Genomic DNA, 26148 nt, shown 5'->3' with positions numbered 1-26148 from the left:
CAGCCCATCTAGTAGAGGAGGTGAGGGGAGTGCAGAAAGGCCTAGACAGTTGGTGGTTATAGGGGATTCTATAATCAGAAGGGCTGATAGAATAATTTGTCGCCAGGATCGCCTCAACCGAATAGTTTGCTGTCTCCCTGGTGCTAGGGTTCGGCATGTGGTGGACCGGGTGGATAAATTACTGGGAGGGGCTGGGTATGACCCAGCAGTCTTGGTCCACGTTGGAACCAATGACCGTATACATGGAAGGTGGAGGCTCCTCAAGAATCAATTTAGAGAACTAGGCTGCAAGTTGAAGGGAAGGACCTCCAAGGTGATATTCTCTGAAATATTGCCTGTGCCATGCGCAACACAGGAAAGGCAGGGGGTGATTAGAGAGCTGAATGCATGGCTAAAGACCTGGTGTAGGGAGGAGGGATTTGGGTTTCTAGAGCACTGGGCTGACTTTTCATTGGGGTGCAACCTATATGCTAATGATGGTTTGCACTTGAATGGAAGGGGGTCTGCTGTGCTGGGGAAGAGGTTTATGGGAAGGCTGGAGGAGTATTTAAACTGGGTTTGAGGGGGGAGGGTGAACCAGAAGTACATTGGGCAGACAGGTCAGTTAGGGGTCAGACATTAATGGAGGGTGGAATGGGGATAGATGGGGGGTGGGATATGGCAGGTGTCAAGAAATTTCCCATGTTTCAAACAACCATTGAAAACTATAGTGCAATTTGTACTACTAAAAATAATATGAAAAACACCAGAGCAAAATGTAATAATGCATTAAAGTGTTTATTCACCAATGCCAGAAGTCTGCCAAGCAAAATAGGTGAGTTGGAAGCTGTGGTGCATCAGGAGAGCTATGATGTAATCGGTATTGCTGAAACTTGGCTTCAATCCTCACATGACTGGGCTATTAATATTCCTGGCTATGCACTCTTTCGGAGAGACAGGGTAAAAAGGAAAGGTGGCGGGGTCTGTCTCTATGTGAGAAGTGATCTCAAAGCAAGTGTGAAAGAGGACCTGGTGGATGGAGAGTGTGATGAGTCCGAAGCATTATGGGTGGAACTGCATTTAGATGGGGGTAGTTCAAAGTTAATCGTTGGAGTTTGTTATAGACCACCCAATGTGAATGAGGAGGTGGAGACTCAGCTCCTTGCACAGATGGAAAGGGCTGCAAGGGCTGGGACAGTGATAATAATGGGGGATTTTAACTACCCAGAAATTGACTGGAGTAATGGCACTGCTGGGACAGTTAAAGGGCAAAAAATGATAAACCTATTACAGGACAATTTTATGGTCCAGTTTATTGAGGCCCCAACTAGGAATGAAGCTCTGTTGGACCTGGTAATCTCAAACCATGCAGAGCTTATTACTAATGTCCAGATAAAGGAACACCTGGGTAGCAGTGATCATAACATGATTTCCTTTGATGTTAGCGCTAAACAAGAAATACATACGGGTAAGATAAAAACACTTAACTTCAAGAGAGCTAATTTTCCAAGGATGAGGGCTACTCTCCAGGACTTAGACTGGGAGAGAATATTCGCTTCAATGGGCACAGAACAGAAATGGGAATTCTTCAAAAAGACTGTTGGGGACCTCACTGCAAAGTATATTCCCATGGGCAATAAGTTTAAAAGGCTAAAAACAAAACCTATGTGGCTCACGGCCAAAGTTAAAAAAGCTATAAACTGTAAGAGAAGAGCTTTTAAAAAATATAAAAATGAAGGATCACTAGTGTCATTTAAATGTTACAAAGAAATTAACAGTATATGTAAAAAGGAAATCAAGGATGCAAAAATTCAAAACGAACGACAGATTGCAAAAGATAGTAGGACAAACCCCAAAAAATTCTTCAAATATATTAATAGTAAAAAGGTCAAGTCTGAGCATGTAGGCCCTTTACAAAACAATCTAGAGTTGGTGACTGGGGACAAAGAGAAGGCTAATTTATTAAACACTTTCTTCAGCTCTGTGTACACAAAAGAGCATGGGGGAGCTCATGTCCATAATGGGGGTGGTAGTGACACAGCCCCAAATGATCCACAATGGCTCAAAAGGGATATGGTCCAGAAATACTTAGACAGAATAAAGGTGGATAAAGCACCTGGACCTGATGGCATCCACCCACGGATCCTAAAAGAATTGAGCTCTGTAATTTCAGAGCCATTGTATCTAATTTTTAGGGACTCATTAATGACGGGAATAGTCCCACTGGATTGGCGCAGGGCGAACGTGGTGCCTATATTTAAAAAGGGATCAAAGTCTTTACCAAGTAACTATAGACTTGTTAGCTTAACTTCTATAGCTGGGAAGATACTGGAGCGTTTAATAAAAGACCACATCGACGAGTTCTTGCTGAACAATAACACTTTAAGCAACAGACAGCATGGATTCATGAAAGACAGAAGTTGTCAGACAAATCTGATTTCTTTTTATGAGGAGGTAAGTAAAACCTTGGACAGAGGGGTGGCGGTGGACGTGGTATACTTGGATTTTGCAAAAGCATTCGATACAGTTCCGCACACACGGCTCATGTGTAAGGTAAAGTCTACAGGTTTGGAAATATCAGTTTGTAAATGGATAGAAAATTGGCTAGAAGACAGAATTCAAAGAGTCGTGGTTAATGACTCTTACTCTGAATGGTCTAAGGTTATCAGTGGTGTACCCCAAGGTTCAGTGTTGGGACCCTTACTTTTTAACATCTTTATAAATGATATTGGGTCTGGCATCAAAAGTAATATTTCTGTCTTTGCAGATGACACCAAGATATGCAGTGGAATAACGTCTTTACAGGATGTCTCCAATTTACAAGCCGACCTCAATACACTGTCTAATTGGGCGACTATGTGGCAGATGAGGTTTAATGTTGATAAATGTAAAGTTATGCACTTGGGGCCTAAGAATATGCATGCATCATACATGCTAGGGGGAGTACAACTGGGGGAATCCATAGTGGAGAAGGATCTGGGGGTTTTGGTAGACCATAAGCTCAATAACAACATGCAATGCCAAGCTGCTGTTTGCAAAGCGAGCAAAGTCCTTTCTTGTATTAAGAGAGGTATGGACTCCAGAGAAAGAGATATAATTTTGCCCCTGTTCAAATCATTAGTAAGACCTCACCTGGAATATGCCGTTCAGTTTTGGGCACCAGTTCTCAAAAAGGATATCGGGGAACTGGAGAAAGTGCAGAGAAGGGCAACCAAACTGATAAGAGGCATGGAGGAACTCAGCTATGAGGAGAGATTGGAGGAACTAAATTTATTCACTCTTGAGAAGAGGAGATTAAGGGGGGATATGATTAACATGTTCAAATATATTAGGGGTCCATATAGTGAACTTGGTGTTGAGTTGTTCTCTGTACGGTCAACCCAGAGGACACGGGGGCACTCTTTACGTCTAGAGGAAAAGAGATTTCAGCTTCAAGTACGGAAAGGTTTCTTCACAGTTAGAGCAGTGAAAATGTGGAATAGACTCCCACCAGAGGTGGTTCTGGCCAGTTCAGTAGATTGCTTTAAGAAAGGCTTGGATACTTTCCTGATGGTACATAATATAACTAGGTACTAACATAGGGAAAGTTGATCCAGGGAAAATCCGATCGCCTATTGGGGGATCAGGAAGGAATTTTTTTCCCCTGCTGAAGTAAATTGGAGCATGCTCTGCTGGGTTTTTTTTTCGCCTTCCTCTGGATCAATTGTGGGCATAAAATTGGGTATCTGGATTGTACGATTATTTTTTATTTTATTTATTTGTTTTTAAGGTTGAACTGGATGGACTTGTGTCTTTTTTCAACCTGGCTAACTATGTAACTATGTAACTATGTAACGCCTGAAGGTGCTACTTCAATGTTGGGCCTCTGTATGTGGCCAGGCTTTGTAAAAGTCTCACACATGTGGTATTGTTATACTCAGGAGGAGTAGCAGAATGTATTTTGGCATGTCATTTTTGCTATGTAAATGCTATGTATTGGAAATATCTTATAAACGGACAACTTTGTGTAAAACAAATGCGTTTTAATTTTTTTTCCACATATTTCAAAAACTTCTGGAAAAAAACAAACCGTTCAAAAGACTCATTATGCTTTATAGATTATTTGTTGGGGTGTTAGCTTTCCAAAATGGGGTCAGTTTGTGGGCGTTTCTATTGTCCTGCTGCTCTAGGGCCTTTAAAAGTGTAATAGGTAGTCAACAAGTTAGATGTGTAATTTATGCTCCTTGAACACCCTGCATGTTGGACCTCTGTATGTGGCCAGGCAGTGAAAAAGTCCCACACATGTAGTATCGTAATACTCAGAAGGAGTAGCAGAATGTATTTTGGGGTATCATTTGTGGTATGCACATTCCATGTGAGAGAAATAAGCTATTACAATGACAATTTTGTAAAAAAAAAAATCTTAATTTTGCAAAGAATTGTGGGAAAAAACGACAGCGTCAAATAACTCACCATGCCTCTTACTAAATACCTTGGAATGTCTACTTTCCAAAAAAGGGGTCATTCGGGGGGCATTTGTACTTTCCTGGCTTGTTATGGTCTCAAAAAATGAGATAGGCCGCTAGTACATCAGATGTGATACATTTTTTATGATTTGCACCATAGCTTGTAGACTCTATAACTTTCACACAGACCACATAATATCCACTAATTTGGGTTACTTTTACCAAAGATATGTAGCAGTATAAATTGCCAACATTTATAAAGAAAAATTCCTAATTTGAAACATTTTATCACTGAAATGAAGAAAAATTTGTTTTTTTTCAAACTTTGTGGTCTTTTTTCATTTATATTGCAAAAAAAAATAAAAAATAACCCAGAGGTGATCAAATACCACCAAATAAAAGTTCTATTTGTATGAAAAAAAGGACACAAAAATAATTTGGGTACAGTGTTGCATGACTGAGTAATTGTCATTGAAAATATGAGAGCACTGAAAGCTGAAAATTGGCCTGGGCAGGAGGGGGGTTTAAGTGCCCAGTAAGCAAGTGGTTCAATGGCATTTCACAAAAAACAGAAATGAGCAACTTTGGGTGATCGGTAATCTTTAACAGTGTTATCCTTAAAATATTTTTGTGCATGAGCTATGAAGCATCAAGTTAAGCACATTTCTTTTTACAAAGAAAACTATTTTAAGTTATTCAAAAATATATATTTATTTTATTTTATTAGCAATGTTTGGAGCTCTTTTGATTACAGTTCTGGGTACCAGCGGTAAAACTGGTGCAAGCTTTCCTGTAAAAGGATGTGCCATTTTATTTTTATGGCCCTTTCTGGATTCAAAACTATAATTAAATCAATTTGGTGACATTGTTCTAGGAGTTAATTAAAGGTGTATTTTTTGAGGGAAGCTCTATAGATATTGTGAGTAAGCTGCTTCAGTCGCATCAATGGTGTGTATTCCTTATTTCTAAAGATGTTACTCTGTTGCTTATAGTCCTCTAGACAAATGCAAATTTTCATAAAGTGGCAAAAATATATATTTTTGTCAGGGATATTTTTAATCCACGTAGAGTTGTGGTAATACCTATTGTCCTATTTACCACCATTGGGTTAGAAGAGGTTTTTAAATGTGATAAAATGTGTCAAGTCTCATACTAGTAAAATCACAGTAGCTGTACTATGAATATTCGAAAAAAGATTCCATTCTTGTTGCAAAATTAATTTAAAAGGATGTTATAGATTCTTCAGAACAAATAATTAAAATGACATCAACATAGTGACCATAAATTAGCGGAAAATGGGTTGTTTTTTTCATTTGTGCAGATCCTCCCTGTACTGTACAGTAGGGTTAGCTGAGGTCATAATTGGCTTCCATAGATGTACATGAACCTGTTTAAAATATTTATTAAGAAAAATTATACAATTATGTTCTATTGTAAAGCGTGTACTATTTATATAAAACTGAACTTTTTTTTTTTTAAGTTGGAGACCTGATGAAATGATAATAAAATGTGTGAGACTAATATGACTGTGGAATGAGACTATATAAAGAAAAAAACAAAGATACCCACTCATATATCTGTTCTCCATTATAACCTTGTAATACATTCAAAAGATATGCAAACTCTCTGATATCGGATGGTAAAGAGTAGGGATGAGCGGAACACCCCCCGGTTCGGTTCGTACCAGAACTTTCGAACGGACCCCACGTTCGTTACGAACGTTAGAACCCCATTGAAGTCTATGGGACTCGAACGTTCGAAATGAAACGTGCTAATTTTAACGGCTAATATGCAAGATACTGTTCTAAAAAGGGTTTGGGGACCTGGCTCCTGCCCCAGGGGACATGGGTCAATGCCTAAAATGTTTTTAAAAATGGCCGTTTTGGCGGGAGCACTGATTTTAATGACGATTAAAGTGAAAAAAAAAGTGAAATATTCCTGTAAATATGGTGCCTGGGGGGTGTCTGTAGTATGCCTGTGAAGTGCCACGTGTTTCCCGTGTTTAGAACAGTCCCTGCACAAAATGACATTTAATGGAAATAACGTCATTTAAAGCTGCTTGCGGTTTTAATGTTATATCTGGTTCCTGCAATATGGTTGAAAATCATTCAGAAAAATGGCATGGGTAGCCCTCCCTGCCCATTACCAGCCTATTTGGGTCTTGTACGCATATTAAGGGGAACCCTGTACCCATATTAAAAAAAGGAAATGCGTGTGGCCCCCAGGCCCTATATACTCAGAACAGCAGTATACAGGCGGTGCAAACAAGACAGGGACTGTGTAGGTTTGTTGTGTTAAGTTGAATCTGTTTGTAATTTTCAACTGGTACATTTTTAAAGTGTAGCTCCAGTCAAAAAAACGATTTTTAAGCTTTTTGGAAAACATAGGGAAGGGTTATCACCTCTGTATAATTTGTTTTCTCGTCCATCTTTTTTCATCTCACTTGCTGTTGTCTCCTTCCGTTTGCAAGTAGGAGATGTTTGTAAGTTGGATGTTTGAAAGTAGGGGCCTGCCCTATATGCTCTGCAGAAATGGCGGAACAAGGTGTTGGTTTTGCCACAACATTGTAAGCCCTCAAAGTGACTCTTGGTGGGCGCTGGAGCGCCCTGCTGTGAACGATTATATCAAGAATTGTAATTACATGCCATTATTGAACAGTGGTAGAAAAATTGACCTTTGGTGGTTGTGGTGCTGGTGCCACAACACTATAAGTCCTCACCGTTACTCTGGGTGGGCACAGGAAGGGGCCCTCCTGTGAAATATTATATCGAGAATTGTAATTACATGTCCCTATTAAACAGGGGCAGAAAAATTTGGCCTTAGGCACTGCTGCTGGTGCCACCACACTGCAACCTCTTCCATATACTCTAGTTTTATTGCAGGAATTAGCCCTGCTGCAAAGCATTGCATCAAAAATTGTACTTAATCGCCCCTGTTAAACAGGGGCAGAAAAATTGGGCTGATGGCACTGGTGCTGGTGCCACCACACTGCAACCTCTGCCATATACTCTAGTTTTATTGCAGGAATTAGCCCTGCTGCAAAGCATTGCATCAAAAATTGTACTTAAACGACCCTGTTAAACAGGGGCAGAAAAATTGGGCCTTAGGCACTGGTGCTGGTGCCACCACACTGCAACCTCTGCCATATACTCTAGTTTTATTGCAGGAATTAGCCCTGCTGCAAAGCATTGCATCAAAAATTGTACTTAAACGCCCCTGTTAAACAGGGGCAGAAAAATTGGGCCTTAGGCACTGGTGCTGGTGCCACCACACTGCAACCTCTGCCATATACTCTAGTTTTATTGCAGGAATTAGCCCTGCTGCAAAGCATTGCATCAAAAATTGTACTTAAACCCCCTGTTAAACAGGGGCAGAAAAATTGGGCTGATGGCATCAACCAGAACCAGAAATGTTCTTCCAACATATCAGCGGAGGAGGAAGAGGATAGACAATCAACATAACAGGACAGTCACTCAGCATCAGCATAGGCAGTCTTGAAGGGATGTGGTATTTGAAAAAAAATTATTCTGTTACATCAGCTTCAGGTGCTTGGTAGCTGTGGGTGATCCAAGACTGATTCATCTTGATGAAGGTCAGTCGATCAACTGATTCGGTGGACAGGCGCACCCTGTGATCGGTAACAAAGCCACCAGCAGCACTGAAGGTGCGTTCCGAAAGAACGCTGGATGCAGGACAGGCCAGTAGCTCAATTGCATACTGTGCAAGCTCTGGCCAGTGATCCATCCTCAAGACCCAGTAAGCCAGAGGATTTTCGGTGGGAAAGGTGTCCAAGTCTGACCTTGCCCCTAGGTATTCCTGCACCATGTAAATCAGACGCTGGCGATTGGTGCTGGAACCGATCATACCTTGGGGCTGCAGACTAAAAAATTGTCTGAAAGCATCAGTCAGACGGCCACCTTCTCCACCGCTCCTTCTGACCGATGCCTCAGCAACACGTTGTCCAGGAACAGGAGTTTGTAACCTCCCAGTCTCTGGGAACGCGTTGCACAGACCTTTCTGCAAGGCCTCCCGGAGATGTCTCATCCTCTGCTCCCTCTGCGATGGCAAGATAAGGTCGGCAACCTTACCCTTGTACCGTGGATCAAGGAGAGTGGCCAGCCAGTAATGGTCCCTCTCCTTGATCCGAAGAATACGAGGATCCTTCCGCAGGCTTTGCAGGATCAGGGAGGCCATGCAGCGTAGGTTAGCTGAGGCATTCGGTCCGGAGTCCTCTGGGTCACTAAGGGCAACATGATCCACAGCTACCTCCTCCCAGCCACGTACAAGTCCACATGTTTCTTGGGACTGTAAATCATCCCTACAAGACTGCTGCTGCTGCTGATGCTGATGCTGAGTGCCAGCCTCCACCTCCATGCTGACACAATCATCCTCCTCCTCCTCTTCCTCCTCCTCATCCTCTTCCTGTGTGATGGGTGGCACAGCAGGAACACTGTCTGGATAAAGGGGGCCTTGAGAGGCAAGGAAGTCCTCCTCTTCCTGCCTCTGTTCTGCCTCAAGTGCCCTGTCCATTATTCCACGCAGCGTATGCTCCAAGAGGTGGACAAGAGGTACAGTGTCACTGATGCATGCACTATCACTGCTCACCATCCTTGTGGCCTCCTCAAACTGTGACAGGACAGTGCATGCATCCCTGATCATGCCCCACTGGCGTGGTGAGAAAAAACCAAGCTCCCCTGACCCTGTCCTTGTGCCATAGTCGCACAGGTACTCATTGATGGCCCTCTGCTGCGTGTGCAGCCGCTGCAGCATGGCCAATGTTGAGTTCCATCTGGTGGGCATGTCACATATAAGGCGGTTCTTGGCCAGGTTCAACTCCCTTTGGAGCTCAGCCAGCCGAGCACAGGCATTAAATGATCGGCGGAAATGCACACAGACTTTCCTGGCCTGCTTCAGGACATCCTGTAAGCCGGGGTACCTGCCCAAGAACCGCTGCACCACCAGGTTAAGGACGTGAGCTACACAGGGCACATGGGTCAGTTGTCCCTGTCGGAGGGCGGAGAGGAGGTTGGTGCCATTGTCGCAAACCACCATTCCTGGCTTAAGCTGGCGTGGCGTCAACCACCTCTCGGCCTGCCCCTGCAGAGCTGACAAAACATCCGCCCCAGTGTGGCTCCTGTCCCCCAAACAAACCAGCGCAAGCACGGCATGGCATCGTTTTGCCTGCGTACTTGCGTAGCCCCTGGAACGCCTACGGAGCACCGCTGGTTCTGAGGACAGAGCACTGGAAGAGGCCATGGAGGAAGAAGAAGAGGAGGGGGTGGAGGAGAGAGGTGTGTCACAACCAATAGTAGCATTTTGGAGGCGTGGTGGCGGAACAACCTCCAACACTACTGCACCTTGTCCTGCATCCTTCCCAGCAGCCAGAAGAGTGACCCAATGGGCCGTGAAAGACAGGTAACGTCCCTGTCCATGCCTGCTGGACCATGAGTCAGCGGTAATATGCACCTTACCGCTGAACGCCCTGTCCAGCGAGGCAAGGACATTGCCTTCCACATGCCGGTAGAGAGCCGGAATCGCCTTCCGTGAGAAAAAGTGGCGTTTGGGGACCTGCCACTGAGGAACCGCACATTGTACAAACTCACGGAAGGGGGCCGAGTCTACCAACTGAAAAGGCAGCAGTTGAAGTGCTAGCAATTTAGCCAAGCTAGCATTCAACCGCTGGGCATGTGGATGGCTGGGAGTAAACTTCTTCCGCCGGTTCAGCAGCTGGGGCAGGGACATTTGCCTGCTATAATCGGACGTGGGTGTACCGCTAGCAGAGTTCCCGGAAGCACTTGGCTGTGACACACCTAATTCTACACCTTCATTCCTCTCAGAGCAGGTTTCAGAGAGGACTGAAGGTCTAGTGGGGTTGGAGATGCCAGCTGATGAGGAGCAAGGAGAGGTCCGCTTTGTTCTTTGGTGTGGGTCTTTGAGGTACGCTTGCCAACGAGCTGCATGGCAGGTCAACATATGTCTGGTCAAACATGTGGTGCCCAAGCGGCTGATGTTTTGGCCACGTGAGATACGCTTGAGACATATGTTGCAAATAGCAGCGGTGCGATCTGATGCACTCGTCTCAAAAAAGGCCCACACCAAAGAACTTTTAGAATAACGCGCAGAGGCAGCGCTCTGCACAGGCGGAGCTCTGCGGTGTGATTCAGTCGGTGTGCTGCCCCTAAGCTGGCCCCCGGAGGGCATCCTGCCTCGTTGGACATGTGCCTCCTCCTCCTCCTCCTCCTCCTCCCTCCTTCCAGGCACCCACGTGGAGTCAGTGCCCTCATCATCCCCTCCCTCTTCATCGCTGTAGCAAACCTGGCAGTATGCTGCAGCTTGTGGAACATGACTGCCAGATTGCTGTCCTTCTTGAGCATCCCCTCTCTCTGCGCTCACGCTACTGCCTTCCTCTATCTGAGTGTCATCATCAGAGCCCACAAAACACTGGGCATCCTCCTGGAGCATGTACCCAACACTGTGCTCAAAGAGTTCAGGAGACTCCTCAGGAGGACGTGGTGGGTCTAGGGAAGGAGTCACTGATGATGACATTGAGAGGAGGGAAGACGATGCGTTGGCAGCTGCTTTGCTACTACCCTGAGACTGGGTGAGAGAGGATGAGGAGGATGAAGAGGGCTTGGTCATCCACTCTACCAAGTCGTTGGCATGTTGCGGTTCAACATGTCCAGCTGCCGAAAAGAAGGACAAGCATGTCCCATGGCCACGTGCTGATGACAATGCACCGCGTCCACGACCAGCACTGTTGTCTCTAGACACAGAGCCTGCTTGCCCTCTTTTATCGGCTTGCGCCTGTCTGCCTCTCCTTGCTGGCCTTCCAGACATGGTAATGGCCTGAAGGGAGTTGGGTAAAACAGCAGTTGGGTAGTTTATATTGTGCTGGAGGCACACAACACCCACTAACTCCTGCAGATGCCTTTTTTATAGAACACCAGAGATAAAGGGGTATATACAGATGTATACTGTGCTGTGCTGGAGGCACACACAACTTCCAATAACTCCTTCAGATGGCAATTGGGCTCAAATAGAGAACAGCTATGTAGGTGGATATAGCGGTTTGTACTGGGTACAGAGCACGCAGACAGCACGCACTATCTCCTAACACTACTGACTGCAAGCTCTATTATTAAAGATAGATCACTAGCTATATAGGTGAGGTGAATATAGCGGTGTATACTGCGGTCAGGGCACGCAGACAATAACCAGAGAACAGCAGAGATAAAGGGGTATATACAGATGTATACTGTGCTGTGCTGGAGGCACACACAACTTCCAATAACTCCTGCAGATGGCAAGTGGGCTCAAATAGAGAAGAGCTATGTAGGTGGATATAGCGGTATGTACTGGGTACAGAGCACGCAGACAGCACGCACTATCTCCTAACACTACTGACTGCAAGCTCTATTATTAAAGATAGATCACTAGCTATATAGGTGAGGTGAATATAGTGGTGTATACTGCGGTCAGGGCACGCAGACAATAACCACTACACAACAGCAAGATAGAAAATCAGCCGAAAATGATTGGTGTGTACTGTGTTGAAGGTACACAGAACACCCACTGCTTCAGACACCAACACACTACACGAGGCCGCCGCAATGGCGGCCTTATATAGTGTGGGACGTGCACTACACAACCTGAGCTATGATTGGCCACAGGCATCCTGCCTGTGGCCAATCATGGCTCTCCTCGCTGCTGGCGCTGCTATTGGCCAAGCATGCGGGGTCACAGTGCATGCTTGGCCAATCATGAGCCAGCAATGCACTGCACCATCGCAGTACATTGTGGGCCGTGAGCGCCACGAGAATTTTGACGCGAACGGACCAAGTGTTCGGATTTCACCGAACGGACGAACAGCCAATGTTCGAGTCGAACGTACGCGAAGCTCATCCCTAGTAAAGAGGTTACTAGGGGCTTGAATAGATCATTTTCAGTATATACTGCCTGTTAAACGGTTAATTCTTGAAACATATTTGCCCAAATTCTTGCGGATTTTAGCTAATAAAAAATTGGGGTACTGTAGAAATCTCTATGTAGATAAAACCATTCATGTTTGGATAGGTACATTGCCCTGTTAGCAGACAGGGCTGTTTACACCAATATTTTCAAATCATTATATAACCATACTGTATGTTATATGTCAAATCCATATATTGTTATTTCTGTCAGATAGCAGTGTCTAAACTTTCCTCTCATAATCCTTTCAGTTTTGAATAATAACTCGCCCTTCTTTGTCCACCTGCTTGATAATTACATCCCTGGGAATCAAAGACCAGTTAGCCTAAAATCAATAGTATGCTGTACGTTTACTGTACAAAATAAGGTCCATTGGCATGAACCATAGGGTGAGTACGTGGATTAAAAACTGGCTACAAGGGCGAGTTCAGAGGGTGGTGAAAAAGGGGGAATATTCTGAATGGTCAGGGGTGGGTAGTGGGGTCCCACAGAGTTCTGTGCTGGGACCAATCCTATTTAATTTGTTCATAAACGAACTGGAGGATGGGGTAAACAGTTCAATCGTTGTATTTGCGGATGATACTAAGCTAAGCAGGGTAATAACTCCTCTACAGGATGTGGAAACCTTGCAAGAAGATCTGAACAAATGAATGGGGTGAGCAACTACATGGCATTAAATTTAATGTAGAAAAATGTAAAATAATGCATTTGGGTGGCAAAAATATGAATGCAATCTACACACTAGGGGGAAAATCTCTGGGGGAATTTAGGGTAGAAAAGGACCTGGGGGTCCTAGTAGATGATAAGCTCAGCAATGGCATGCAATGTCAAGCTGCTGCTAACAAAGCAAACAGAATATTGGCATGCATTAAAAAAGGGATTAACTCCCGGGATACAATAATAATTCTCCCACTATACAAGACTCTGGTCTGGCCGCACCGGCAGTATTCTGTCCAGTTCTGAGCACCAGTCCTCAGGAAGGATGCACTGGAAATGGAGTACAAAGAAGGTTAACAAAGCTAATAAAGGGTCTGGAGAACATTAGTTATGAAGAAAGGTTGCAAGCACTGAACTTATTTTCTCTGGAGAAGAGACGCTTGAGAGGGGATATGATTTCAATTTACAAATACTGGTGACCCCACAATAGGGATAAAACTTTTTTGTGGAAGGGAGTGTAACAAAGCACATGGCCACTCTTTAAAATGAAAAAGAGGTTTAACCTTTAACTATGTATAGGGTTCTTTACTGTAAGAGTGGCAAGGATGTAGAATTCCCTTCCACAAGTGGTGGTCTCAGCAGTGGGTATCGATAGTTTAAAAAAACTATTAGATAAGCACCTAATCGACCTGCAATATACAGGTATATACAATGTAATACTGACATATAATCACACACATAGGTTGGACTTGATGGACTTGTTTCTTTTTTCAACCCCCCTACTCTGTAACTATGTAATTATATCTTTATTTTATTTCTAAGTTACATTCTTTGTGTATCTATGGTTTTTGTTGTGCTGTCTAAATATGTTGAGTGATAAGATATAGGTAACATGAAAGTATGTGTTAATAAGAAAAACGTTCTCACCGGTTAAAGTAGAATGGGGATTTCAGCCCAAGATATATTATTATAGCTGGCGGTAGCTTTAATTTTGTAGTATCGCTTCACTAAAGTTTCCAGTAAATCTATAGAGTTCTTTAAAAAAGAGAAGATGGATTGATTGGGTCCACTGTCAGGGGTGACGTTTAAGCCCTCATTTATTAGTGCATGTTCTTCTTTGGACAATATCTAATTAACAGGATTAAGCAGGGATTTTTTTCTTGGATAATAGGTGCAGATACTGCCCCCTTCAAAGGCACCCCCAGTCTCTGCTCCCTATCCACCTCCCAGTACAGCCCCTTTTAAAGAATACAGAACCCAGTATAATTTTCTGGTGCTATTTAGTTTGTATGGAATGTGTTAATGATAACAAGAAATGCAGTAAAATAGATCCCCTGCAACAATAGACCCCCCCTTCAACAATAGGCCCATCCATCAGCAATAGACCCCCGCAACAAAACACTCCCCAGCAACAATAGATCCACCTCTGCAACAATAGACCCCTATCGGTAACAATATGTCTACCAGCAGCCAACATTAATAGGCCTTCAATTAGCTAACATAAAAAGACCCCTCTCTCAACAGTAGCACTCCAGCAACAGTTGACTCCCCAGCAACAATAGATCCTCCATGAGCAATAACAGAACCCCAAAAGCAACAATAGACCACCCGAGCAAAAATAGTGCCCCCCAAGTGAAAATAGATCCCCAGCAGCAAGCAACAATAGGCCTTCCAGCATTTCCCAGCACCCCTTACCATTACATACATTCAGTGCTGGAAGTTCCAGAACTGCATTCCCCATGTTCTTGCTGAAAAATTGTATTGTAACTATACTTAGGGTGATGTGATTTTGTTCACTTATTGGGGTTTGGTTTTTGTTAGCTCTTCCTCCTTTACACCCTAGAAAAGGAATCTTATTTTTAGACAGTGACAGTACCAACCTTGGGCTCAGTAGTTTTCAGTTGTTTTATTTTTTGTTCCTCTGCTGCTAAGGCCCACAAAGCGCTTGAGGTGGCATCTCAGTAGTGATGTGGTCCAGGTGCCTATATAAGGGGGGGGGGGGGTCAAGTGTGTTCAAACACCCCAGAGCATCCTGGCAAAATGCCCATACAGTGTCCCTATTTAGCCTCAGCATCAGCACAGTAGACGCAATCAGAGTTTCAGAGTGCAGCAGCTAGCCCCCATCTATTGTGCCCCATCCCCTCAATTTAATTAGGTGTCCCCCTGAAAAGCATGAAATTACTGCAATTGACAGTGCAAAGTTGAGGGAGCTCCTAGACTCCTCCTCGAGGTATCATATGACACAGCCAAAGGGAGACGGGATGCAGAAGTTTTCCCACTTCTGTGTCGTGCTGAATCTGAGGTCTGGTAAGTGAGGAGGCATCAATTTTCTGTTTTGGGAAGGAGGAAGTGATAATTCCAGCCTGGGAGAGTTTCTTTTGGTGGGAGTTAAGGAAAGAGGAGAGGGTTTGCTTTTGGAGAAGGGGGGAGTTTCTTGTAGAGAGGTTTACCAAAGGTGGTTAATCACAGGGATTTGCTTATGGGAGGGAGTTTGACTGGATGAAAGGAGATTTTGTTCATAATTAGGAATCTTTGCTGGGGGAGAGGGTGTTGACTGAGGGAGATATTTTTTCTTTGGGGGGCAGTTTATAGACGGGGGTTTAATTTTTGGGGGGATATTTGAAGGAGTGAGATATTTTACAGTGGGAATCTTGCCTGGGGATGGAGGGTTCTTAGGAGGGAGAGGGGGATTTTCTTCCCTTTTAAAATAATTTTTTTTTTTAATTATACTTACCTAGGTGGATGGAGCATCAATCCAATGTTGCATCTGTCCCCAGCTGCTTCTAAGACCAACAACAGAACGATTAAAAAACGCTGATCACACAGTTCTCTGCCTTTAGTGAGCAAAGAGTGGTAACTGTCAGTCTCTGGCTCTGCCCCCCCCCCCAAGCTCACTGGAATGCCAGGCCATGGAGAGGGCAGGAGTGGCTGGCTCTGGGTCTCTCCAGCTCACTGAAAGGCTGAGCGAGCTACTGGTCCAGGCATCTGGGTGAATCCTAACTTTAACCACTTGACGCCCACGCTATAGCTGAATGATGGCCACAGCACGGTCCTGAATTTCCAGGAGGCCGCCATATGATGGCCTCCCCTGTGCACTCTCCCTGCGTGTGCTATGATTACCGAGTGACTGTGACTCGGTTGATCAACGATCCAAGTGAGAGCCGGTTCACACAGGGGCAACTCAGGATGCAACTTCAGGTCGCCCCAAGTAGCCTCTAAGTCATGCTGTTGAGAAAATTAAAGCGGGAGTCCACCGGGACTCCGCGTTTTTTTTTTTTAAAAGCCAGCAGCTACAAATACTGCAGCTGCTGACTTTTAAAATAGTGACACTTACCTGTCCAGCGCGCCCGCGATGTCGGCACCCGAAGCCGATCTCTAGGTCGCCTGTCGGGTCCTGCCGCCGCCATCTTGGGTATGGGAATCAGGAAATGGAGCCTTTCGGCTTCATTTCCCGGTTCCCTACTGCGCATGCGCGAATCGCGCTGCGCAATAAGGACGCTCCCCGCTGCCTCTGGGATCTGTGTGTTTCCCAGCAGGCAGCGGGAAGGGGCGGGCACTTGCGGAAAGGGGCGTAAGTTACGCCCCTTTCCGCAGAGAGCTATCCCGGAAGTGGGTGCAGTTACCTGGATTATCCAGGTAACTGCACCCGCCTCCCCCCTGAAAGGTGCCGATTGTGGCACCGGAGGGGGGGAGGGTTCCGATGAGCGGAAGGTCCACTTTAGGGTGGACCTCCGCTTTAATGTTAGTTAATGGAGCTGTCTTAATGCACACTACAGCAGTCACTCCAACTTCCAAAAAAGGTTCCTGTACTACTTCAAAACGACTTCTAGGCGACTTGTACCCATTGATTTAAATGGAAGTCGCCTCCAGGTTGGATCCCTGTTCATATTGCAGGCAACTTTACAGGAAGTAGAAAGGAATTTGCCCAGTACTCCCCACTGCAGGCAGCCCCTCCTTCCCAAACACAGAGATTACTTTCATTTTGTACGCTGTCTCTGTATTCTTCTGTATACAAGGATCAACAATGTCTAGCAGAGCCAGGGTAGTTAATAGAAGAGAGGTTGTGGATAATGAATCACTCATAAGGTACATCAGGGAGAGAACATGTTTCTATGACAAAAGAGACACAAACTACAAAGACCAGCAGAAGAGGGACAATGCCTGGCTGGAGATCTGTCACATGTCCTATGAGGATTGGGATGTATTGTCGCAGACTGACCACACTGACAAATGTAAGTTTAACCTTTATTATATGTCTGTTGTCCTTGACTATGCATGATTGTTGTAGTTCCATATAGGTCTTCTTTTGCACAGAGAATAGGTGCATAAACTCCCCCTTTCACACCATTCCTTGGTTCCTCCCCCTAGATCCTCCTGTCAGCAAAAATATAACACCCCAGCAACAATAGATCCACTGACATCAACAGTAGATGCACTGCTTGTACTAATGGTGTCTGAACTGTATTTCCCCACGTTCCTGCTTCAAAAAAGCAGTGTTTCAATACCAACTTGAGGCAGGTGATGTGGCAGGCCATGTGGCACTTGTGGCAGGTCATGTGATGTGCCATGTGACCTGCCACGAGTGCCACGTGACATTCCATAAGTGCCACGTGATGGGCCATATGACGTGCCACGTGACCTGTCACATGACCTGCCACGAGTGCCACGTGACCTGCCACGAGTGCCACGTGACCTGCCACGAGTGCTACGTGACGTTCTATGTGACCTACCAGGAGTGCGATGTGACGTGCCACTAGTGCCACGTGACGTGCAATGAGTCCCACGTGATGTGCCACGTGACCTGCCATGAGTGCAACGTGACCTGCCATGAGTGCAACGTGACCTGCCACGAGTGCCATGTGACCTACCACGAGTGCCACGTGACGTGCTATGTGACCTACCAGGAGTGCCATGTGACGTGCCACTAGTGCCACGTGACGTGCAATGAGTCCCACGTGATGTGCCACGTGACCTGCCATGAGTGCAACGTGACCTGCCATGAGTGCAACGTGACCTGCCACGAGTGCCATGTGACCTGCCACGAGTGCCACGTGATGTGCCATGAGTGCCATGTGACAGACCACGGGTGCCATGTGACTTGCCATGGGACATACCACGAGTGCCACGTGACCTGCCATGAGTGCCATGTGACCTACCACGAGTGCCACATGATGTGCCTTGCCACGAGTGCCACATGACCTGCCATGAGTGCCATGTGATGTGGCACTTGTGGCAGGTCATGTGACACTCGTGGCTGGTCACATGGCACTCGTGGCAGGTCATGTGGCAGGTCTCGTTGCAACTGACAGAAGCATTTATGCCACTCATATTAACAGTAGATCCACTGACAGCAACAGTAGATCCACTGACAGCAACAGTAGACCACCCTATACACTAAGTACTAATGGTGCCTGAACTGTATTGCCCAACGTTCCTTCTTCAAAAAAGCAGTGTTTCAATAATATCTTGAGGGCAAGAGTATGAAGAAACCTTGTGAAGTCTGTCACTGTAATTTTATTTAGATAATGATTGAATAATATAACCACAGCTAAAATAAGTACAACAGCATTTTAACATCCAAAATTTATTGAACACAATAACGGAAGTGTCAAATAACATATCAGGCCACTTTACCTAAAAAACAACAATCAATATTAGCACATGTTAACATCAGTAACTCAAAAATCAAACAAAAGATATTGGATAGGAAATCTAACAGTTGCAAAAAAATTATCATCCGCTACAAACACATAGGGTAGCAGGGGTTCAGTTGTGCCAAGAAGAGGACACTTTTCTGGAAGATCTAGTCAATTCTCCCGTAGTCTTGGACCAAAGGATGAATTAGCAAAAATCTGTGCATCGCAGCTACTTCCATAGGATCCTATATCTATATAGGTGAAACAGTAGTTGCAATCAGCAACGGCAAGCAATACAAAGGAGCAATATTTTTTGTAATTGAAGTACATACTTCCGCTACCAACAGGCTTAATTACACACACATGCTTCCCATCGATAGCTCCAATGCAATTGGGGAAATCGCACCTACTCCAAAATAGATTTGCAATATCACACCAATTATCAGGTGTAGGCCTCTTCATCACCATGGTGTTAAGCACGTTCCATAAAATTGCAGGTTTCTCAGATGATATAGCTGATAATCGACCTGCCCACCATGAACTCATAATGTAGGCTTATTAAAGAATGACCAGTTGCCAGGTATCTGAAATACAAAATACATAATTGATTATGTTCCTGTTTATGTTTTGCAGTGATAACTTTACAAACATGCTGGAAGGGTTTAAGGGACTGTTATAAGCAGTACTTAAGAAAAATACAAGAGTCCAGAAGTGGATCTGGTTCCAAAAGGGTTGTACCCTATGTACATGCGGATGAGGTGGAGTTTGTGAGGCCATTCATGAAACTTAGAGCGTAAGATAACATCTTTCATATTTTTAAAGTGATACCATAAAGTTGTAGAAGGTTGTAATAATTGTATTCTATGTTTAATGCAGAACACAATCAAGTTGGGAGGACCAACATCAAGCACAGCAAGCAGGTGGAGAGGCAGCATGTGCTGTAGAAGGAGGGGTGCATTGTCTGTCTTTGGCTGATTCACCTAATGAAATCCAAAACACTCAGAAGACCAAGATTGGAGAGCCTTCTTCACAGGTTCCAGAGGTCAATCTGCCAGATGTCGGGCAGCAACAGGTTGAGCAGCCAGCTAGGCCTATCCCTCAACAAAGTGCGAAAATGATCAGACCCATAGTGGGCAGACATTCTCAAAACATGGATAGGTTTGCCTCCCTAATGGAGAAAATGCATGAGAAAGTTGAATCCCTGGAGAGTGAAGAAAGTGGATTTGGCATCATGGTGGCAGGAATGATAAAGAAAGTTCAGCAGGAGCGTCAAGGCTACGTTAAAAAAGCAATCATTGACCTCCTGGAGGATAATAGGGTGAATCAGCCAGCCACTGCCCCCTCACCAATGTTTGGACCACCATCCCCATTAGGACCCTTCTATGATTTCCCTAACCCTAACCCTCGCTTCAGGCCATGGCAATGCCATAAACCAAGGCAATGCCCCCATCCCCTATCCATTACCATCCCCTATATCATCTACTCATGAAGCAATGGTTGATATTCCACCCACACCTTCCCCAAGGCCTTCCAACAACCCAGCTAGTTACTATCCAACCTACCAGCAATTATGTTTACAAAATAATTTATGGTTGTCTGTTTTGATGATTAACCACTTGCTTACTGGGCACTTAAACACCCTTCCTGACCAGACCAATTTTCAGCTTTTGGTGCTCTCACACTTTGAATGACAATTACTCAGTCATGCAACACTGTACCCAAATGAATTTTGTGTCCTTTTTTTCCCACAAATAGAGCTTTCTTTTGGTGGTATTTTATCACCTCTGGGGTTTTTATTTTTTGCGCTATAAATGAAAAAAGACCGAAAATTTTGAAAAAAAACACATATTTCTTTGTTTCTGTGATAACATTTTGCAAATTATAATTTTTTATAATTTTTTTTTCATACATTTTGGCCACAATTTATACTGCTACATATCTTTGGTAAAAATAACCCAAATTAGTGGATATTATTTGGTCTTTGTGAAAGTTAGAGAGTCTACAAGCTGTGGTGCGAATCGCACAAAATTGATCACATCTGATGTACCTGGTGGCCTATCTCATTTCTTGCAACCCGAACAAGTCAGGAAAGTACAAATACCCCCCAAATGACCCCTTTTTTGAAAGTAGACATTCCAAGGTATTTACTAAGATGCATGGTGAGGTTTTTGATGTTGTCATCTTTTTCCCACAATTCTTTGCAAAATGAAGATTTTTTTTTTTCTTACAAAATTATCAATGTAATAGGTTATTTCTCTCACATGGCATGTGTATACCACAAATGACACCCCAAAATACGTTCTGCTACTCCTTCTGAGTATTACGATACCAAATGTGTGAGACTTTTACACAGCCTGGCCACATAGAGAGGCCCAATATTGAAATAGCACCATCAGGCGTTCTAGGAGCATAAATTACACATTTCATTTCTCAACCACCTATTACATTTTTGAAGGCCCTGGAGCACCAGGACAATGGAAATGCCCACAAAGTGACCCCATTTTGGAAAGCTAACACCCCAACGTATAATCTATGAGGCATAATGAGTCGTTTGAATGGTTCATTTTTTTTCCAGAAGTTTTGGGAAAATGTGGAAAAAAAATGAAAACGCATTTTTTTTACGCAAAGTTGTCCATTTATAAGATATTTCCAACACATAGCATGTACATAGCAAAAATGATACCCCAAAATACGTTTTACTACTCCTCCTGAGTATAACGATATCAAATGTGTGGGACTTTTACACAGCCTGACCACATACAGAGGCCCAATATTGAAATAGCACCATCAGGCGTTCTAGGAGCATAAATTACACATCTTATTTCTCAACCACCTATTACAGTTTTGAAGGCCCTGGAGCACCAGGACAATGGAAATGCCCACAAAGTGACCCCACGTGGCACTGACGACACGTGGCACTGACAGATGGCACTGGAGGCAGATGGCACTGGAGGCAGATGGGGCTGACAGATGGGGCTGGCAGATGTCGCTGGCAGATGTCGCTGGCAGATGGGGCTGGGGCTGGCACTGGGGCTGGCACTGGCAGATGGCACTGGCAGATGGTGCTGGCTATTTGCTCTGGCTAATTGCTCTGGCAAATGGGGCTGGCAGATGGCACTGTGGCTGGCAGATGGCACTGGTGCTGGCAGGTGGCACTGGCAGGTGGCAGGTGGCACTAGCAAGTGGCACTGGCGGCACTGGCACTGGCGGCACTGGTGGTGGCAGGTGGCACTGGCAGGTGGCACTGGCGGCACTGGCACTGGGGCTGACGGATGGCGCTGGCAGGTGGCACTGGCAGGTGGCACTGGCAGGTGGCACTGGCGGCACTGATGGCACTGGGGCTGACGGCACTGGGGCTGATGGCACTGGGGCTGATGGATGGCACTGGCGCTGGCAGGTGGCACTGGCAGGTGGCACTGGTGCTGGCAGGTGGCACTGGCAGGTGGCACTGGGGCTGACGGCACTGGCGGCACTGGGGCTGACGGCACTGACGGCACTGGGGCTGACGGACGGCACTGGGGCTGACGGACGGCACTGGGGCTGACGGGCGGCACTGGGGCTGACGGGTGGCACTGGCGCTGGCAGGTGGCACTGGCGCTGGCAGGTGGCACTGGCGCTGGCAGGTGGCACTGGCGATGGCGGCACTGGGGCTGATGGCACTGGGGCTGACGGCAGGCACTGGCGCTGGCAGGTGGCACTGGCGGCACTGGCACTACTGGCAGATGGCACTGGGCTGACAGATGGCACTGGGCTGACAGATGGCACTGGGCTGACAGATGGCACTGGCACTGGGGCTGACAGATGGCACTGGGCTGACAGATGGCACTGGGGCTGACACTGGGGCTGACACTGGGGCTGACACTGGCACTGGGGCTGACAAACAGATCGCTCTCCCTCCTCACACGCTGTCCCTGTGTGAGGAGGGAGAGACACGGCAATGGGAGATGATCTCATATGTTTACATATGAGATCATCTCCCATTGGCAGCTGCGATCGCGCTGTGAACGGCCGCTTTGATTGGCCGTTCATGGCGATCTGTATTTGCCTGTCTCCGGGAGACACGGCGAATACAATACTTCCGCAATGCGCGCCCCCGGCGGCGCGCATTGCGGAAGTAAACACCAGGCCGTCCAGGGACGGCCAGGCGAAGGAACCCGCCCGCTCTAAGGCCGTCATTCGGCTATAGGGCGGGCGGGAGGAGGTTAAAAAATGTATGCTGCTACTGTTATGCTGCTACTTACAAAAAACTGTTTTATAAATATTAAAAAATGTTTGAGTTTTCCAAATTTGTGGTATGTTTGTGTGTTTTTTTGTTTAATATTTATTCCACAATATGTTTTTTTGGTAAAAAAATACTTACCTAGGTGGATGCAGCATCGGAGAGATGCTACATCTGTCCACTGCCGCTTCTTCACACAGAACTGAATGATCAAACATCGTCAATGACTCGCTTCTCTCCCCTCCATGAGCTGAGAGCTGCTGACACTCAGTAGCTCTCCTGCTCTGCTCCTCCACGCTCATTGGAGCGCTGAGCTGTGAAGGGGGGAAGAGCAGCTTGCTGAGAGGCTGGGACTGCCATCAGTCAAGGCAGCTGAACTCATTTGACCTGTTGGAGAAGACCGGACAAATGAGCACAGCTTGGACTTCATTAATGTGGAAAATATGCTACTAATGTGCATAAAAAAGATAGATTACCTTAGTGTAATAATAAGTCTTTCAGTGGATGAGATACTCCTCCTGTATGATGTGTTCTGTCGCTCAAGATGGATGCCAACCAGACCAAGCAATTTGTCAAAACTGCAACACAAAAAAAATGCAATCTACTATGTAGAAAATAAGAAATATCAACCAATGGTATCTAAACACACACACATTACCGCTTAGCCAACCATATGCAAAATATGAATCCTCCGATTTAGGGGGTTCTGCCGGAGGGGAGGTGATGTGGCAAGTGATGTGTCAAGTGTACAATCCACAAATTGTGGCAAGTGGACAATCCACAACTTGTGGCAGGTGATGTGGTAAGTGGATAATACTCAACTTTGCTGCAGAAAAATGCTTGACATTTTGCAACCTGACTTTGGGGCCCCGTATCTCGGGGCCACTTGGTGCTAGGAACCCCACTACTTGTGGCAGGACATGTGACAGGTGGACAATCCACAACTTATGACAGGTCATGTGGCAAGTGTGCAGGTCATGTGGCAAGTGATGTGGCACTTGTGGCAGGTCACATTGCACTTGTGGTAGGTCACGTGGCACTCATGGCATGTCTCGTGACACATCATGTGGCACTCGTGGCACGTCACATCGTACTAGTGGCAGGTCACGTGGCACTCGTGGCGTGGCACGTCACGTGGCACTCATGGCACATCGCGTGGCACTCGTGGCACGTCATGTGGCACTCGTGGCAGGTCACGTGGCACATCATGTGCCACTCATGGCAGGTCACATGGCAGGTCACGTGGCACTCATGGCAGGTCACATGGCACTTGTGGCAGGTCACGTGGCACTCATGGCACGTCACTTGGCACTCGTAGCATGTCACTTGGCACTCATGACAAACGTGGCACTCGTGGAACATCACGTGGCATGTCACGTGGCACACGTGGCCCTCATGGCAGATCACGTGGCACATCACGTGGCACTCGTGGCACGTCACTTGGCACTCGTGGAACATCACGTGACATGTCACGTGGCACGTCACGGGGCACTCATGGCAGGTCACGTGGCACATCATGTGCCACTCGTGCCAGGTCACATGGCACTCATGGTAGGTCACGTGGCACTTGTGGCAGATCACATGGCACATCACGTGGCACTCATGGCACATCACATGGCACTCATGGCACGTCACGTGACATGTCACGTGGCACTCGTGGCAGGTCACGCGGCACTCATGGCATGTCACGTGGCACTCGTGGCAGGTCACGTTGCACTCGTGGCAAATCACGTGGCACTCATGGCAAGTCACATGGCACATCACGTGGCACTCATGGCATGTCACGTGACCTGCCACAGGTGCCACATGGCCTGCCACATCACCTGCCTCAAGTTGGTATTGAAACACTGCTTTTTTGAAGCAGGAACGTGGGGGAATACAGTTCAGACACCATTAGTACAGAGTCAGTGCCTCTACTGTTGATGTCAGTGGATCTATTGTTGCTGGGGTGTTATATTTTTGCTGAGTTTATGCACCTATTCTCTGTGCAAAAGAAGACCTATATGGAACTACAACAATCATGCATAGTAAAGGACAACAGACATATAATAAAGGTTAAACTTACATTTGTCAGTGTGGTCGGTCTGCGACAATACATCCCAATCCTCATAGGACATGTGACAGATCTCCAGCCAGGCATTGCCCCTCTTCTGCTGGTCTTTGTAGTTTGTGTCTCTTTTGTCTTAGAGACATGTTCTCTCCCTGATGTTCCTTATGAGAGATTCATTATCCACAACCTCTCTTCTATTAACTACCCTGGCTCTGCTAGACATTGTTGATCCTTGTATACAGAAGAATACAGAGACAACGTACAAAATGAAAGTAATCTCTGTGTTTGGGAAGGAGGGGCTGCCTGCAGTGGGGAGTACTGGGCAAATTCCTTTCTACTTCCTGTAAAGTTGCCTGAAATATGATCTGATCTGGAGGCGACTTCCATTGAAATCAGTGGGTACAAGTCGCCTAGAAGTCGTTTGGAAGTAGTACAGGAACATTTTTGGAAGTCGGAGCGACTGCTGTAGTGTGCATTAAAGAGGAAGTAAACCCTGGTGAGTTTACTTCCTCTTTCATTCCCTGCAAAGGCAAAGCATAATGGACTACTATGCATCGCATAGTAGCCCATTATGTGTCACTTACCTGACACAGGAGCCAGCGCTGTCACCGATGTCCCCTGTAGTCTGGCGCATCCATCTTCTCGGTGGGGTCTCGCAGCTCTGCCACTGTCATTCGGCGAAGCCGCGATGACGTCACTCCTGCGCATGCGCACGTGAGCCGACACGTGCGGCAGCTCCATTGTTGGAAATGCCGTGCTCAGTGCGCCTGTGCGCCGCTGTCTACGGTGCATGCACCGTAGACAGAGGTGCCTGTCTTCGGGCAAATATCTCCTAAACCGTATAGGTTTAGGAGATATTTCTTGGACCTACAGGTAAGCCTTAATCTAGGCTTACCTGTAGGTCAAAGTGGTTTGTAAGGGTTTACAACCACTTTAAGACAGCTCCATTAACTAACATTGATTTTCTCAACAGCGCGACTTGGAGGCGACTTGGGGCGACCTGAAGTCGGATCCCGAGTTGCCCCTGTGTGAACCGGCTCTAAGGGGCTAGTCCCAGCCCCTTACCATGTGATCAGTTGTCAGCCAATGACAGCTGATCACATGATGTAAACAAAAGAGGGCGGCACAGTGGTGTAGTGGTAAGCACTCTCGCCTAGCAGTAAGAGTCGCTGGTTCAAATCCCAACCACGACTC

At 46.0% G+C, this 26148-nt stretch overlaps 1 long non-coding RNA gene across 1 annotated transcript; it reads right to left on the bottom strand.

Annotated features, from left to right (window-relative positions):
• Positions 1-18617: 18617 nt before the first annotated feature.
• On the bottom strand, positions 18618-25400 carry LOC143974365 (uncharacterized). Its single transcript, XR_013272201.1, has 3 exons — positions 24970-25400; positions 23381-23482; positions 18618-19269 (listed from the first exon to the last, which is right to left on the bottom strand). It is a non-coding gene; the product is annotated as an uncharacterized LOC143974365 (long non-coding RNA).
• Positions 25401-26148: the final 748 nt, after the last annotated feature.

The sequence above is a fragment of the Lithobates pipiens genome, unplaced genomic scaffold (genome assembly GCF_037356315.1).
Source record: "Lithobates pipiens isolate NorthernLeopardFrog02 unplaced genomic scaffold, aLitPip1_a1.2 Scaffold_13, whole genome shotgun sequence".
Lineage (NCBI taxonomy): Eukaryota > Metazoa > Chordata > Amphibia > Anura > Ranidae > Lithobates > Lithobates pipiens.
The sequence above is the reverse complement of the archived record's forward strand: the minus strand, read 5'-3'. Positions and strand labels throughout refer to the sequence as shown.